The sequence below is a fragment of the Typopeltis vanoorti genome, chromosome 21, assembly GCF_054136105.1.
Source record: "Typopeltis vanoorti isolate ZY-2024b chromosome 21, IOZ_Tvanoo_1.0, whole genome shotgun sequence".
Classification (NCBI taxonomy): domain Eukaryota; kingdom Metazoa; phylum Arthropoda; class Arachnida; order Uropygi; family Thelyphonidae; genus Typopeltis; species Typopeltis vanoorti.
In genome coordinates this window covers 2808144-2827652 of record NC_143569.1, presented here as the reverse complement: position 1 = coordinate 2827652, position 19509 = coordinate 2808144, and positions in this window count along the sequence as shown.

Here is a 19509-nt window from a genome sequence, read left to right as displayed (position 1 = left end):
AATTGCTGAGACTATAGGCATTTCAAAAGAACATGTAGGATATACTTTGCATGAAGAATTGCAAATGAAAAAGCAGATCAGAAACGCACACGCATGAAAATCTCTGAACAGTGCTTGGAGCGTTTTAACAAGATTAAAACTGATTTTGTACGTCGATTTATTACTATGGATGAGACTAGGATTCACCATTATACACCAGAATCCAAACAGCAGTCAAAACAGTGGACAGAAGCCGGTTGTTCAGCGCCAAAGAAGACAAAGTCGCTTCTATCAATAGGAAAAGTCATGACATCGGTGTTTTTGGATGCTCAAGACATTTTGTTGATTAATTATCTTGAAAAGGGTGAAACAATAACCGGGGAATATTATTCCGATTTTTAATCAGACTAGACGAAACAATTCGTGAGAAAAGACCCGGTTTGCAGAAGAAAAAAATCATATTTCATCAAGACTATGACCTTGTCCACAAAGGTGTTTTGGCCATGGGAAAATTAAGGGATCTGCACTATGAATTGTTGGAAAATCCACCCTATTCCCCAGATTTGGCTCCCTCTGACTTCTGTCTCTTCCCAAAAATAAAGCTCTTCCTCGCTGGTTAGCGTCTTTTTTTCCTTGTTATTTTATATTCGTGATTCTTATGAGAATCAAGAGATTATTGCAGCTGTAGAGGGGTATTTTGCAGATCTTACTGAGAACCACCAACAGGGATGGGATAATGAGTGTGGAGCATCGCTGGAATAAATGTATTAGTCTTAAGGGAGATTATGTTGAAAAATAAAAATAATTTTGAAATTATAAGTTCGTTTTCATTGTTAGGCTGAGAACTTTTCAGACCACTCTCGTATTCTGGTGTTATTACATCTGTCTGATGGTTCACATTTATTTTGTCGTGGTCTCTTCTTGCACTAATTAGAAGTCTTTTTTTTTTCACTGTGGCAGATTTTCTATGTCTTCTGAGCTTTTCATTTGTATCGGCTTTGAAGTTTGTGACTTCCTCAACAATATCTTGGCATCCACAGAAATTGTTAATTTTTTTTCTGTTTAGCTTTTCTTTCTTGGTACAACAGATTCTGGTTGAATGGTATTAAATATTCGGATAGGAATATTGGTGTATTGTCTTTCAATGCGTTCAAGTCCTTGGCAACTGTTTTTTTTTCTGTCTGCGGACTTTTATGAGATTTCTTGTGGACTTGCTTGTAAGACGAACTATGACTGGTGCGGGTCTTAGCAAACCTTGTTTTTTGCTCTTCCTGGGAATCCGATTTATGGGCTGAATGTCGTTATCCTGTAGGGGGATATCAATTGCATTTTAAAACTACATCTCTGAGGTTTTCTGTAGGTGCAGTTTCTGCAAAATCGTTTATGACAAGATCTTCTTTATATTGTTGCCGATTTAAACTTCGTATTGTAGTTTTAGGGAATCAAGTTCTTGACGGATTTCGAATGTCTCTTTCATCAAAGTATGTTGCCTGTCAATTAGTATGTTAACCCTGATTTTAATGTCTTTTACCGTTTACAAAACTTCTTCCACTGCTAATTTATTATGTTTGACCAAATCCTCATATTCGCTAGATTTTTTTTTTTTTTTTGTTATTTGTTCGTTCTGTTTATCAAAGAGTTCTTGCACAAGATCTACTGGTATGGATTTTATAGTTTCTAGACCGTTTTCTATTAATATATTTAAGGAGTTCAAAATATAGGACACACCTGTTTTTTTTTTTTTTTCTTTTGTCTACTCAGTTTTGCCTCCGGTATAATCGGCTGCGCAGCAGGTGACCGCGTTTCTTTGTTCTCCCTGCAGAGTAGGCACTCTTCCATTCCTCGCGTGTTGCATGGGAATTATGTCACCAGGTTGTTTCTGAAAGGCCAGTCCATGAAATTTGTAGATTCCTATGGCATTTACTACAAGTTATATGATTTCCGTCGGACGATAAATCCTTCAGGCATATGATGCACTTCATAACATAATAATAATAATAATAATAATAATAATAATAATAATAATAATAATAATAATAATAATAATAATTTTTTTATTGTTCTTTCAAATATTTACATATGTACAATGATCATCTATTCAGTATATTATTTTACAAGGTTCAGCACTTTGTGCTACATATAATGAGATTTAAATAGTAATGATGATAACAGTTTTTTTTTTTATATAACTATCATAATAATAATTTACAATTATATTGTTCAGCGTTACATAAGTTGTATAATATTACATGTTGTGGTTTACTATTTTTTTTTTCAAGTTTGAAAAGGTGTGATTATACAACAGTATTTACACATATACAATCTGAATATTATGTGTCCTTATTTTCACAAATATACGGTGTAAACTCATGATAATTTTAAGATAATTTTTTTTTACATTGCATACATTTGTTACAGTTATTATATACATTACATACATTTGTTACAATTATTATATACATTACATTCATTTGTTTACATATGATACATTACTTTACATTTGTTTACATGTGATATTTACATTACATACATTGGTTTACATATAATACATACATTGGTTTTCTTGCGATACGTACATTACATGCATTTCGTTACATATGATACATCTTGGATGAGAACTAATTTTTTTTTCTTTTCATCCTCGAAGCTTAAATGTAAGCTTATCTGAGGATGACACCAGTTGGTTATTATGTATTGTTTTTTTTTTTTTTTTGCTGTTAGGATGCTACGGAATCTATGATTGAGAAATTTGCGCGCGCACACTCACACGCACGCACACACACACACACGCTAGCGCGCACCCCCCCCCCCCCGCCGCACAATAAATTGGAATGTACTGATGCGTCGCTGAACTGGAAGCCTGAGCGAATATATTGTGTTTCATTAAGTCTGTATGGTATTTTGGGTGTGTGTTTCTTGTTCGTAGTATGGCCTTAGAGCTCTTTTCAGGCTATTGTAGTTTGTAAGGTTTCTGTATTCAAAAGGTAATTTGTTTATCATGTCTGGGATGTAGAAGTTTCGCGTGGCCTTTCCGTAGTGATTATTGTATTTATATGTGATATAATTAGTAGTCTGAGGTCTTGTTATACAGTATGTATTTCTAACTGTCCTGTAGTTGGCATCGAAATAATGTTTTAGCAAGGCTGCATAGTGACATAAATGTTTTGCTGTCAGTATTTTGTGTTCTGCCATTGCAATGTTTATAAGATCGTGATTTTCTCTTTGTTCCCAAAAGATCAGTTTTGTCATTTTGTACTGTAGCGACATTAATCTATTTAATTTGTATGGTGCACAGAAAGCATACGTTGTTATAGCGTATCTTAGTATATTTTGGCATAGTGCTTTGTATATTAGTGTTTTTAGGCGTATGGGAACTATGTCATCTTTTAATCTGTAGAGTTTGCCACTTATTGTTCGGAGTTTGTTGTGTAGATGTTTTATATGGCTATTCCAGTTCATATCTGCATCAAGGTAAATTCCAAGGTATCGTATTGTTTCAACCTGTGTGATTGTAGTGGTTTTGCTGTTCTGTGTGTTTTTTGTGTTGGAAAGTGGATGTTGGATGGTTATATATTTGTTATCAACTGGTCGAGTCAGTGGATTTCTGAATATCATTAATTTTGTCTTTTCTGCGTTTTGGTGTATGGAGTTTTTCGTGTACCAGTCTATGATCAGATTTATATCATGTTGCATATTTGCTTGGGCTATGCTTGCGTTATTATGGATGGATATTATTGCTGTATCGTCTGCGTACTGGAATATCTTACCTTTGAGTGGTAACTGATTAATATCGTGCGTGTAAATGTTGAATAGAGTTGGGGAGAGTACAGCTCCCTGTGGTACTCCACAGGTTACTGGTAGCTCTCTGCTTCGGTTTGATCCGATACGTGTGATATGCTTTCTATTTTGGAGGTAGTTTGTAAACCACCTGTGAAGAGGCCCGTCTATTCCAACATGCCTCAGCGTTTCTAACAAGGTTTGATGCGTAAGTGTATCGAATGCTTTGGTTAGATCTATAAAGACTACCATGGCTATTTTGTTTTTGTCTAAGGCGGTATTAATAACGTATGTAAAGTCTTCCAAGAGAGATGTTTTTCCCTTATTTTTCTGAAAACCATATTGTGTTTTGGGGATAATATTAAAGATCTCAGTGTATGCTGAGTTTCTTCAGTATGATCCGCTCCATAATGATAATTTGGTAATGTTGCTATGGGTCTGTAATTGCTGATTAAATTTCTTTTTCCTTGTTTGTATATGGGTGTAATTATGGCGGTCTTTGGCATACTTGGTATCTGTCCTGTTTTAAATATTTTATTTATTAGTTTTAGTAGGATAGGACTTAAACTAGTTGCATGTTGCTTTATAACTTTAGGTCTGATACCATCTATTCCTGGGCCTTTGTTTCGTTTGATTTGATGTATTGCTGAGAGAAGTTCTGCTTCTTTTATGGTTGGGAACCATAATGTCTGTTTTGATCGCGGTCCAAGTGGAGGGTCTCGTTTTGTGATTGGGGAAATATTTCTGTGAAGTTCTTGGATGGAGTCTGCAAAGTATTGGTTAAAGTCATTTGCTAGTTGTTGGATAGGTTTTGCGTCTTTCATGAAGCTGTGTTTTATGGTTTCGGAGGCAGTGGTGTTGGGAACAGAATCTAGCATCTCATTAATCAGATGCCAGGTTTGTTTCATGTTGTTTTGTGCGGAGGTTAGTTTGTCTCTGTAGTAGCTTCTTTTTGCATTTCTGATTTGTGTTATAAGGCGATTCCTTGTTATTTTATATTCAGTTTTTAAAGTTGTGTTATTTGGATATCGCTTTAATTCTTTCCATAAAGCGTCCTTTCTGTGTATTTCTAGGATTAAGTTTTGTGTTATCCAAGGATTTTGTGCTGTTTTTGATCGAATTCGGACTTTCTTTGTAGCTTTCTCATATATTTCCTCCAGTGTGAGTTTAATGTTGTTGTATAAGATATCTGCGGAATCTGATGCCAGATGTTCCCAGTGTGTTTTTCTTATTTGGTGGTTGACTATTTCTTCGTCTATTATTGTTTTCTGTCGTTTTTCTTCTGTGTTACATTGCATGGGTATTGTCTTGGTGTGCAGGTTTAGAGCGGTGAAGTAATGGTCTGCTACTTTGCACTTTATGACAGATGCAGTGTAACTATTTGGTGATGCTCGGACGTTTATATGGTCTAGACAGGAGGCAGTGATAATATTTCCGAATATTTCTTCTCTAGTACATGATGTTATTGTAGGTATTAGATTGTACATGGATAATGTGTCTAGGTACTGTACAGTGTTGTTCTGGTTTTCATTTGCAATATTTATGTTTATGTCGCCAATTATCATTAGGTGTTCGGTTGAGCATATTTCTTGGCTTGAAAGCCAGCAATTGAGTTCGTGTAAAAATTTTATCATGTTTAGGTTTGGTGGCCTGTAAATAGCATTTAGTATTATGGGATGCTGTGTATTCGTGGTATTAATGATTTCGAGGCAGAGGGTTTCAGCATGCTCAAACTGATAGGCCATTTCTTTTGCTATTAGTTTTTGTTTCATTAATATTAGTATTCCACCCCCTCTTCTTGTTTGGCGGCATGATCTATGTTGTTGGAAGCCTGGAATTTGGAAAGCAGTCGCTTCGTCATTTGTTATGGATACTTCTGTAAGAATCTATATATCAATAATATCGGTGTAATTCCTCAGATAAGCATGTAATAATAACCAATGTTTTCGGATGCTTCTGATGTTAATATGCAAGATTGTGAGACCTCTCGCTTGTACTGTGTTTTGTTTCCATGCATCAAGAGATTTGAAAGTACAATTACTGATGTATTCTGGTGTAATTACATCTATCTGATGGTTCACATTCATTTTTGTTGTGTTGAGATCTTCTTATTGAACTAAGTTAGAGTCTTTTGTTTCACTCTGGCAACCTGTCTATATCTTCCGAGCTTTTTATTTGTATAGACTTTGAAGTCTGTGACTTTCTCAAGAATATTTTGCCGTCTTTGATCCATAAAAATTGATACTTTTTTTCTGTTTTTTCCTTTCTTGCTTGGTACAAAAGATTCTGATTGAAAGGTGTTAAATACTCAGATAGAAAGATTGGCGTATTGTCTTGCGATGCATTTAAATCCTTGACTACTGGTTTTTTCAGTCTGCTGGCTTTTATGAGATTGTCTCTTGTAGCCTTGCTTGTCAGACGAACTATGACTGGTGCTGGTCGTGGCGAACCTTCTTTTCTGTTCTTCCTGGGAAACCGATTTATGGTCTGAATATCATTATACTGTAAGGGGATGTCAATTGCATGGCCTAACTTTAGAACTACGTCTCTGAGATTTTCTGTGGATTCGGTTTCTGGAAGACCGTTTATGACAAGGTCTTCTTTATGTTGTTGTTGGTTTAAAACTTCGTATTGTTGTTTCAGGGAATTAAATTCTTGACGGAGTTCCGATGCGTCTTTTATCAATTTGTGCTGCCTCTCAGTTAATGCGTTAATGCTGGTTTTAATGTCTTTTACCGTTTGTAAGACTTCTTCGACTTTTGAATTATTAAATTTAACAAACTCTTCATATTCGCTAATTTTTTTTTTTGTTATTTCTTTATTCTGTTTATCAAATAGTTCTTGGACAAGATCTACCAAGCTGGCTTTTATATTTTCTAAACCTTTTTCTAGTAATAAATTAACGGAACTGAAATTATAAGACTCACCGGTGTTTTGTTGTCTGTTCAGTTCATCTTCCGATTCTGCCTCCGGCGTAATCAGTTGCGTCGTAGGTGGTGGCGTTTCTTTGTTCTCTCTACAGTTTAGGCACTTCCATTCTTCTCGTTTGGCATTGGATTTGCGTTGGCAGGTTGTTTCAGAAAGTCCGGAACATGTAAAGTGAAGATTCCTATGGCATTTCCTGCAGGTTATGTAACATCCGTTGGACGGCAATTCCTTCTGACACTTGTTGCACTTCATGACTCTTCTTTCTTCCTCTGGACAGCTGCAAAGATGGCGATGTCCTTTGTTCTGTACTCGTTAGCAACCGCGGTGTACGCTTCAATTTTTTTAGCACACTCAGATTTTAAATTCCACTTGGCCGATTTCGATGAATTATATGTCACTGTTTTCAGCGTGACAAGTAGTTTCTTTATGACACTTTTAAATTAAAAACAGGAGTTAGAACCACATTAAAACTGTAAAAACGGGACGAGCGATACGACCATGCAACAGTTCGTATGCCTACACAGCGCCCTCTCTGTCTATAATAATAATAATAATAATTATTAATTATTTATTTAATAATTTAATATTTAATAAATAATTAATTTATTATTTTATTATTAATTTTATTATTTATTATTAAATAATAAATTATTTATTTAATAAAAAATATTTAATTAATTATTAATTAATAATTTATAATTTATAGCCTGTGTAGCTCAGTGGATGTGGCGTTTGCACACCATCGCGCTAGGCCGCACGAAGGAAGTCTTGGTTTCGAGTCTAGTCGACGACTAGAGGAAATTTTTCTAAGCCTTTTTTCGACCGGTTCCCGAGTTAGTCGATCTCTGGCACGGGCAAGCAGGTTTTTCCTCCCGGAAACTCGGGTTTTTCGTCCTGTAAACTCAAGAAAATCGACCGTAGAACCCACATTATTTCAGTCATTAAATATATTGTGTTAGGGTTAGAGACCACGAGATGGCGGCACATTTGAGCCGTCTCTCTTCACTGCGTACCGCTTAATTAGTGATAGCCTTGGGCCATCTGTCTCTGATTGGGTACCAGTGGAGATTGAACTGCTCACTCAGTCTCCAAAAGTTAGATAGGGCTAAATGGCCTCGCCTACTCCCGTATATACGGGAATAAAAAAGGCGTTAGCTGATTTTTTTTTTTTTTTTATAATTAATAATAATAATAATAATAATAATAATAATAATAATAATAATAATAATGATAATAATAATTAAACAAGCATTTACACAAGAGGGGCTTCTAAAAGCAACAGGAAACAAATTCGAATACAAAAAGGAACAGCAAAATAACCAACATGTGCTCTGGAAAAATAAACCCTTGGATGGCCAATTTCTTCGAGATACTGAGGACAAAATTAACGTGAACAAGATGTAGAGATGGCTACAATATGGATATATTAAAAATGTAACAGAAAGATTTATTTTAGCAGCTCAAGAACAGGCATTACAAACTAATGCAATTGAAGCAAAAATTTTGAACATCAAATGCAGATTATGCGATCAGAAAGATGAGACTGTAGAACATCTAATCAGTATCTGCAGCAAGATAGCTAAAACTGGCTATAAATACCGCCATGATCAAGTGGCCAAAATAATTAATCGGCATGTATGCAAAAAATATGACTTTCCTACTTCTGATAACTGGTAGCAGCATAAAACGAAACAGCAAAAATTCTCTGGAACTTTAGAATACAAACTGAACGGCATTTGGAACATAACAGACTTCACATCACAATTATAGAATATACAGGTTTATATTATTGATAATACAAACAGGTTTGTATTATTGATATTGCAGTAGCAAGTGATAGCAACATTAACAACAAAGAACTGGAAAATATTACTAAATATCGAGATCTGGCAATCGAGGTTGGCCGGATGTTGCTTAAACACACCAGAGTCATCCCATAAGTTATCGATGCACTTGGTGCAATTTCAAAGAAGCTATCCAACTCTTTACATTAATTAGACATCAAAGAAGTGACCCCATATGCCCTACAAAAAACAGAATTACTTGGAACAGTTCCATATTTTACGTCGCTACCTGAGAGGCTATTCTTAGATTTTTGGGTGGAATCTGAATTGTTCTGTATCATCAAGGCTTTGATTAAGTCTCCATTTGTGCAGTTAATAGTTTAAAATATGGTTGGTAGGATGTCAAAGCTGTTCTAAGAAGCTCGGTGAGGTGCTATTAGTGAGGATAGCATGATATTTTAACTTCACAAATTTAATTACAGAGAAGAGAGATTCACAGTAGTAAGTTGTATCAAAAACAGAGAGTATTCGGAAGCCAGTTTTCTGAAGATTGTGATACTTTGCTTCTTGGATTTGTTTCCAAAAGTCAGTTACAGATGAGCTTTTATGTACTAGCTTCAAACCGACATCTTCCTGCAGCTCAATAAGCTCTGTCTCTATTGTAGCAACATCCGCGGTAAAAGGTCCAACAACAGGACATTCATCGTTGATGACATCAATCACAAAAGGATTCACAAGAAATTCAAAACATGGCTTTAACTTTTTTACTTTCTCAAATCTATTATATTTTGTTGAATGACTAAATTATATTTCAAATGTTTTATCTTGTTTTTTTCTCGGTACTGTTTCAGGGGGAAATTCAGATGCAAAGTTTTTATGATTACATTCATGGTATCGCTTTAAATTACTGGCTTTAAAGTGTCTGATGTTGTATAACAGATAAGACACAGAGCCTTTTCACCCTTAACAGTGAAAGGCAAAATCGTCCTCTCATTGTTGGTTAAAGACGCTTTTCTTGTATTTCCGTTGTATAGACTTCTGTTACTCAGTCATTTTAAACAAGGGTTTTATAACTTTCACTAAAATGAGTTTTAAGTATTTATTAATCAGAAAAGTACTTATCTACACTGGACTGCACTAGTTATGTTCCGCTACAACCACAAGCGCGTGACTTGTGTGTACTGCATTAAGAGTGATGGCGCAGAGTCCAGGCAACGGAGGCGGTGGTTAATGCAGCGATTATAGTAGTCACTTTTGGAACTAATTTTGGCGGGAGCGACACAAAATGTCGAAACACTTTTTACCAACCAAATGCGATAATAAAATTCATGTTAACAACCCTTTTGACCGGTACCATTCAAAAGCTAAAAAATTAAAGTTTCAAAATATCTGTTTTTTTCCTTATCTTTAAAGAATTTACTAAATAAATTATTCTAATATTGGTACATACTATACTACTATAAAGTATTAATAAAAAGTTTAGGAAAAATAGCAATGAAAACCAATATTGTCTCGGGAGCCTCATGCAGCTCGCAAGATTAGACAAAAGAAGACCTGGACAAGTTGGACCGCAAAACTAGAAAATTAATGACTGTGCATCATGCCATCCACGAAGTGATTTTGACCGGTTTGTACCTAACTAAGCAGAATAAGTGGACGGGGTATGCTGCAAGTGAGACAGAATGTGGAAATTAGTTTAAATAGTTACTTCGATAATAGTTGAGCAAATGCTTCAAGCAATTACACAAGAGGGCCTTCTGAAAGCAACAGGAAACAAATCCGGTTACAAAAAGGAACAACAAAATAAACGATATGTACGCTGGTAAAATAAACCTATGCATGGCTAATTCCTCAGAGATACTGAGGAAAAATTGGACGTGAAAATTGGCAATGGCCACAGTACGGATATATTAAAAAGAAACAGAAGGATTTATTCTAGCAGTTTAAAAACGGGCATTACAAACTAATGCAATTAAAGCAAAAATTTTGAACATCAATAATAACAGCAAATGTCAATAAGTACAAAATGGTCATCTGGATGAATGACTTATTTTATTCGAAAAGGTTTTTTTTTTTTATTTATTTTGGATTTGGCTAATTTCCTCTTCAAATATGATTTAGCCTTTCTTTACCATATCCTTCTTGCTTGTGCTTTATATTGCTCATGATAATGCATCACCGTTTTGTTTATATTCTTTATGCAATGATTCAGTGCTTTCCTTTTTGCAACTACTGATGTATATTGGTCTGTTTATCCTCCTGACCCTGGGTATGCACTCTGATAATGCCTCGCTCAAACAATCTCTGACTGCTTCCAATGACATTAATGATATTCATTCTGTGTAGCTTCTTATGTAAAGATGCTGTTCTTAATTGTCAGCTTTGTAGTTCGGCATAAACCCTTTCTTAAGTGAAAATTCGACATGTTGAACAACCTCCCAGCACAAGACTGCATAATCACTTTCTTCGAAAGGAGGTAGAGTTGCTATAGTTGTATATAGACCTTTTATCTTTTTCCGATAAAATAATCGCCATACTTTTACTGTTTAGATCCCAAAAATCATTCCATACTCTCGGATACAAATATTACCAGAACGAACACTCTCAAACGACTTGTCCACTCGATCACGTGCTATTTTAGCTAATTATCCCTTAGTAACAGTATAAATTCCATTTCCGTTTTGTGATGTTCCCTTTCCTCCTTCCAATCTATATCTCCAAAGATGAAGCTCCCATGATATATGTTTAGCCTGTAATCATTTGTGCTAATATGCCGATGCATGTCATCCACATCTTGTGGATCCTCAGGTTTATAGCACCAACCAACAATATATTTTGTTATATTCGCTTCTAATTCACACCATGCAGCCTGAAATGAACCATTTCAAACAAACTGAACGGAATGATGGTCTCGCGCAGCTTAACCCTAAATTATCTTGCAGTAATACAATATAATCTCTCCAAAGCAATACAAATAATAATAATAATAATAATAACAAAAAAGCACCATTACTTTATTAGAAGACTTTACGGACACCATATACCAGTGATGGCGAACATATGACACGCGTGTCAGCATTGACACACTTGAGGGCTTCAGGTGACACACTTTGGATGTTGAAAAATATTGGTATTCTGATGAAAAAACTGCGATAAATCGTGTAAGATCGCTCTCGGTTAAGGCGAAGGTAGGTTTGTTCATTGAAAGAACGTTCTTCCAGCACTCAGCAACAGAAAAGTCATTAAATGTAATGTAAGTTTGTAATTTCACTTTATTAAATTAATTGTATAATATGAATTCATAGATTTTGTATCAATGTGCTATTAAATAAATAGCCTAATATGATATGTATAAGTCACCATCTATGATGATGTAGTTAAATTTATGATGCATGTATGCAAGTGGCACATCAACAACGTCAATATTTAAAAAAAAAAGGAAAAAAAGTTTGACACACCTTGGTAAAAAGGTTCGCCATCACTGCCATATACAATGCTCTCGATAAAAAAATCGTCATGCTTATACTGTTAGATCTCAAAAATCATTCCATACTCTCGACTACGAATACTACTGAGAAAAAAAAATACCGAAAAAAATTTCATTTCATTAGGAATTCACGAAAAGCTACAATCCTAGTCAAGGAATTACCAGGTAGCAAAAACAGGTATTCCTGCGTTTGATACCTGGCAGTTCTGTTTGACTCGTAATTCCTGAACCAGGAGTGTAAGTTTTCGTGAATTTCAATGAAATGAATATTTTTCCAGTAATATTTAATCGTCGAGAGTATTTTTTTTTAATCAAGAGTTTTGTAATATGGTGTCCGTAATGTCTCCTAATAACGTGATGGTGCTTTTTTTTTTTTAATCCGAATTGTTTTGGAGAGATTATATTGTATTATTGTTATTTTGTAATCCGGTGCATATTATTCTTCCTCTAGCTTTCGAAATGATAAATAAAGTAGTGATGTGTCTGTAGTTTTATATGTCTTTCTTTTTCCCTCCCTATTTGTAGTGAGGACGATAACTGCAGTTTTTAGTTTGTTGATGATAATATCCCTATCGAAAATTGCATTGATCAGTTTCAAACGTTCTGCATGTAGTTGGTCAAAATGTGCTATAAGACGTCTTAGCCCGATGTCCGTCTGTGGACTAGTTTTACGGTTTAGCTGCAAGAGAGTACCTTTCAGTTCGAGTTTGAAGACGTGTGAAAAGAATATAATTGCTGCTGACTGTGGGTGGATTGGTTTTGTATCTCATGATTAGAGGGATGTCTCTGTTGAGTAATGTAATGTAGTTTACAAAGTTATGATTAAAGAATTTTACTAAGAATTCTGGAGTATGTGGGAGAATATGGAGGAATTCGTCCATAATCTTGGACGAAACGATTGGCAATGAAGCCTTGAAGGGATCTTTAGCATTTTCTGTTAAGCAATTCGTTGAGTTTGTTTATTTTGAGAATGGCCGCAGAAAATTTCTGGAAGTGATAATTTCTTTGCGTGGCAGTATTTTTGATGTTAACAGGTTTCTCGTATGTTTATATAACGTTTATACTTAGCTGATTTTTTTAATATCCTGTAAAGACTCTTCCTCAGGATGATGCTCTTTTTGGTATACAGTTATCCAGGGATTTTCTTTCTTTCTTTTTTTTTTTTTTAAAATTTTTCTTTTGTATATCTGTATAAAACAGAAGATACAGTTTGTTTACAAAGTTAATTGCATCATCCAAATCAATTAGCCTCTACCAGTCTGTGTCTTTTACTATGATAGTCCAGTCTGGTTTGCTTTGTAGAGTTCACTTACTTGCGTTTCTGAACAATTGGTATTTGTTTTTGTGGGAAGGGCAAATTCCATCCCACAAATTTTCATTCCGCATACAGACAACTCAGCCTTGAGAACACACGCAATTTGCAATGGTAGTAGCTTCGTTGTTGTTTTTATTGAAGAATTAAGTAGAGAAAATAGTGAGATGTGCAGTGGAGTAATGTGCCTTCTCACGATGGGTCCTTGTACTCTTCGTAAAAATCAGCGATTTTGGTTGTCATTACTGATCAGTGGCGGCCCGTGCATAAGCACTGAAACACTGCAGCATCCCCAAGGAAAAAAATGAAAAAATTAAATTTTGTTTTTGTTTATAAATAATAACAATGCTTACAACATTATATAAATGCCATACAACATGTGAAAGGTTACAGCTTAAGTTTCGACATTGATTGAGTAGTTAATAATTGGAATTGTTCGATTAACCCTTTAGATTACGAAAGAAATACAGTGCGATCTAACGCCGATATTCGTTTGCGCTTGTCATTGCACGTTACGTCATTCCCACACTGCTCAAACGGCAGTATATCTTTAGTATGCTTACGCGCCTTATTTCTGTGAGATATGAAACGTTTATTATTGGTGTGTGTGCGTGGTGAACTATTTTTTTGTAAACCTTATTTTATTTTGTTAAAATAACATATAATTCTTTATTTATTATAGATACAAGGCTGAATTATTACGTGTGTCATTGTTGAAAATATGAAAAGAATAATATTTTTTCAATTATCGTTACACGAAACAAATCCACTGCGATCTAATGCCAATATTCGTTTGCGCTTGTCATTGTTAGGAAACTCTTATTATTGGTGTTTGTTCGTGGTGAGGATGAAATATTTTTAATAAAGAAATTTTAATATGTAAATTTATTTATCAATAAATTCGTTACTGATTAGGAAAAAAAGTTTTTATTTTTTATTTATTTATTTATTTTTATTTATTTATTATTATTTTTTTGTATATGCAGCACCCCCACTTAACATTTTCACCGACTGCCACTGTTACTGATTATGAGTTGGTAGACACTCTTATGTTGATGCAATCGTATAATAATAATAATAATAATAATAATAATAATAATAATAATAATAATAATAATTTATTTATCATCTTACAGAACATTTACATATTTACATATTACATATATATTTTTTACAGTGAATTTCATACAAATTTTTCCGTTTTTTGTATTCTGATAATATATATATATTTTTTTATTGCTAAAATATTTATACATACAATAAACATCTTGTGTCACAACCTTATAATTTTACATAATTCAGCAGTAAGTGCTGCAATTCCTACATTGGATTTCAATTAAAATTTTTAATAATACTTTTTTGCCTTTATATTATGTATTTACAACACATGTTCTTCTAATATTAACAATGAAGATTAAACAGAATTTTTTTGTACAATTTTTTATTTTTATTTTTTTTAAAGTTTGAAAAAGAGTGATTATACAAATTATACAAATTTCTGCATTTGTTTATAAGGATTACTTGTAGAAGAGTGAGGCAAGTTAATCCCACCTACTTCGAAGCTTGGTTTAGCTTTTATGAAGAGAGTGAGATTCAGCCTTCACTATTTGTGTTGTTGCTACTGTTTATGTATGGGATGTAAGCATTGGGTGCTAGTGATTTGTGATGTGTATATTAGTGTTAATGGTTTCTTAACTTTGTTGGTATATTTTCCAGAGTTCGTTTTTAAATGTTCTGTAATTATCTAGGTGTTTTAACTTTCTTGGTAGGTTGTTGAGTTGCGTGCGTATCTGATGTGATCTCACAAAAGAACCGTATGAGTTGTTGAAGGGTGTGGGGATGTACAGAGTTGTTGTAGGTCGTGTTATACGATATGTGTCTCTGTTGTTTCGGTAGGTGATGTTGAAGTAATTCCTTGTTAATGTCATGTAGTGTTCCAGGTTTTTAATGCTCAGAATTCTGTGTATCGCCATGTGCTTGTCGGATATCGGTTGTTGCGTGTAAGGTGTCCAGATCACTGTTGACACGATTTTGCTGTGTAATGTTTCTAATTTTGTTAGGTGGCTGTTTGATGTATTTGCATAGACTGTTATCCGCATCTGAGTAGGGATTCACAGATACCGTGATATAGGAGTTTTCTTTTCTTTTTTTATGTTGGATGGAATAATGTCTTTAACTTGGAAGAGTTTTGCTGCGATGATCCGGAGTTTGGTGTGTAGATATTCTATATGTTTTGCCTATTTAAGGTGGGAATCTACATAGAGACCGAGGTATTTTGCGTGTGTTACAGGTTTGATTTCGGAACATTGGCAGGTATTTTTGTTGTTAATGCAGCAGTATGTGTGACAATGTATCGATAGTGATGCAGGGCGTATGATTCTTGGGTTGTGTTTTATCAACATCTGTGTTTTGGTGCTGTTGATTAGAATTGCGTTTTGGTGAAAGTATGTTGTGATTTCATTTAGGTCTTGTTGTGCTTTGAAGAGAGCTGTGTTAATGTCTGTGTGGATTGCTAGTAGTGCAGTGTCATCTGCGTATTGAAATATTTGACTTCTTATGGATATGTTATGAACATCATTAATGTATATGTTGAATAGAGTGGGTGATAATATGGCACCTTGAGGTACACAGTGTTTTACTTATATACTCGACTGTGACCTGTACCTATTTTTGTTACTTGTGTTCTGTTTGAGAGGTAGTTCTTGAACCATATATGCAGTGTTCCTCTTATACCTATTGAGTATAGTTTGGTGAGTAGTATGTCATGTCCAAGAGTATCAAATGCTTTGGTTAGGTCCAGCAGTATAAGGACGCCGTACTTGTTTTTGTCGAGAGCTTTGTTTATTGTGTCGGCGATGTCTTCTAATAAAGTAATGGTGCTTTTTGTTTTCTGAAAGTCTCCTTGTTGTACTTCTGTAAATAGTCTCCTATTTACAGAAGTACAACATCATCTGTGAGATGATGTTGTACGTCTGTAAATAGTTCTGTAGTCTGGTGTGTGTTACTTTTTCTAGAATTTTTGAGATGACTGGTAGTGTAGCTATTGGTCTGTAGTTCTGAGTATCGTTTCTTTTGCCGTGTTTGTATATTGGCGTAATTACTGCAGTTTTTAGTTGTTGTGGAATAATGCCTGTGTCGAATATTGTGTTCACCAGTTTCAAAAGTGTTGGATTTATTTGTTCAATGTGTGTTATAAGGTCTGTGAGTCTTATGTTGTCTATTCCTGGAGTGGTCTTTGGTTTTAGTTGTAGGATTGCTTCTTTCAGTTCTTGTTTTGTTATGGGTGGAAAATACATCGTTTGTTGTTGACTTTGTGTTGGTAGTTTTTTGTTGATCGTTGGTAGTTTGTCATTTTTTAGTTGTGTGATGTTGTTTGTGAAAGCATGGTTGAATGAGTCTGCTAGTTCCTCTTGGTTTGTGTCCTGACCGAAGCTTTTTGCAATAAAATCTTGTGCTGAAGTTTTCTTTTTTCGAGTTACTAGTTCGTTGAGTGTAGCCCATGTCTGCTTAATGTTGTCGTTATATTCCATGAATTTTTGGAAGTAGTAGCGTCTTTTTGCCCTACTAATTTTTGTTGTTAGTTTATTTCTTGTGTTTTTGTATAGGGTTTGTAAATGTGAGTTACTTGGTGACTTTCTAAGTTTTTTCCATAGATTTTCTTTTCCAGTAATAGTATTTAGTATGTCGTCATTTATCCATGGATTGCTGTCTGTTTGTCGCCTCGTTGGTGTAGGTTTTGTTGCTTTTTTGTATATTTCTGTGAACTTTAGTTGAAAATTCTGGTATAATATTACAGGATCGTTTACTTTAAGTAGGAAATTCCAGTCTGTATTTTTTACTTGGTTATCGACAATGCTCTTTAGTATGATCGAGTTTTGTCGACTTTTGTGGTGGTGGTGGGAGGAGGGGTAGAAAACGTAATAGAACGAAGTTGAGACAAAGTAGTGATCGGCAAGTTTTACGTTAATTACTGATGATGCATATGTATGGATGAGAGCCCGTATGTTGACATGATCAATGCATGATTGTGTTAGTGAGTTATTGAGTATTTCTTCTCTTGTTGGGGAGTTAATGATAGGGTTTATGTTGTACTGACTTAGTATATCAAGATATGTGTTAGTGGTTGAAGAAGCGTGGTCAAGCGTATTTATGTTAATGTCTCCTATTATGATGAGCTTGTGTGTTGTACGGGGTTCGATGTCGCTTAGCCATGTTTCTATCTCGTGAAGAAAACTGAGTGGATTATTATCTGGGGGTCTGTATATTGTGTTTATTGTGTATTTGATACTATTGTGGCTATTTGTGAGTTCAAAAATTAGTGTTTCCGCATGTTCGAAGTGAGTTTGTTTTTCTGTCACATTGTATTTTTCTTTGATAAATGCCACCTCCTCTTTTGTTTGGTCTGCATAAGTTGTAGGTTTGATAATTATTTATGTTGTATGCGTAAATTTCTGTGTCGTTTATTGCAACTTCGGTCAGTATTAGCGCATCTATGTTTATCAATGTAAGCCAGTGTTTTTTTATACTTGTTATGTTTGTGTGTATGATAGTGAAGTTGGTGTTGTTGGAAATGTTGTCTGACCATTTCTTCAAAGAGTCAAAGACCTTGAAGTTTATGTTGTCTGACTGGGTATGTTTGAGATCTCCATTATATAGTTTTTAAATGAGTTCTAATCTTATTCTTTAGGATGTGAAAAGTTAGTGTTTTATATTGGTAGGCTGTGTAAGTTGGATTCACTTGTAATTATGCATACTTGAGTGTTTTCATTCTTTCTCAAAAATATCTGGGAATTCTTTGTCCACAGGAACTTCTAGTTTTTCTCTGTTTTTGTCTTCCTTGCTTGGTATAGAAGATTTTTGAAGTATGGAGTCCAGTGTTCCGTTATATAGATTGGTGTTGGGAGTTTCTTATTAGCTAGGATTGTTGTTGTCGGCCTTGTTTTCTTGCTTGTTGTAAGAATGGAGTCTCTCAGATTTCTGTTGGTAAAACGAGCAATGATTGTTGGCGGTCTCTCTATTTTTTTGTGGGCCTCGGTTGATATTGGTGATATCTGTGTTTGCGATTTAAATTCCAATTTTGGTGCCGATCAGTTGCATTATTTTGCTTTAATCTTCTGTATTTTCTTTCGTTATTCCCTCAATTTGTTCTTTTTTTCTTTCTTTTTGTAGCATGTGTTTCATTTGACACTTGAGTGTATTTACTTGTAATTATGTAATTAATAATAATAATAATAATAATAATAATAATTTTTATTTTATTTTTTATTTTTAATATGATAATATTTTTATTGATCTGCTAAAATATTTACACATACAATAAACATCTTGAGTGACATTGCAACTTATAATTATACAGAATTCACCACAAAGTGCTACATTTTCTACATTGGATTTCAATTACAATTTTTTAAAAGTACCGTTTTTCCTCTATATTATGTATTTACAACACATGTTCTTCTAATATTTACAATAGAGATTATACAGAATTTTTGAATATAGAATATACATAATTACAACAACAACAATAATAATAATTTATTTATTTATTTTATTTATTATTTTTTTTATGTCTTAGATATATTGCATACATAGATGCTGTAATAATTATATACATATTATATTTAACACATTACAATTGTGAATAACAGATACTTGCAAGTTAATAATTTTCTTCCTCGAAGCTTAGCAGAACTTATCTGAGGAAGATAATAGAGGGCGGTGGTTTCATGGTTATATTCCTATACTGGTCACAAGCCAGGTGTTGATTTTACTGTTTGTTGGTATTTTTGTGCAAATAGGGTTGGATTTAGACATGGTGTGTTTATTTCTTTTGTGTTCTTGTAGTGATGGTTTTTGAGAGGGGGGTTTGTCATAGGTGTGTGTGGGGGGGGGGGAAGGAGAGAGAGAAACAGGAATTGCACTAATTTTCATTCTCGCTATAATATTTATATAGCGCCTGTTTCAGCTCTCTGTATGTTCCTAGGTTTCTGTTGTCGGCAGTTTGTTTATCATGTCAGGTACGTAGAAGATTCGGGTGGCTTTGCCGTAGTGATTGTTGTACTTATATGTTATGTAGTTTGTTGACTGTGGTCTTGTTATTTGATATGTTGTTCTGGTTACTCTATATGTGGGGCTGTAGTAATGTTTTAACATGACTGTGTAGTGGCATAAGTGTTTCACCTTAAATATTTTGTGTTTTTTCCATGCTTCCTGCATAAGAGTGGATTGTTCGCAGAATACCA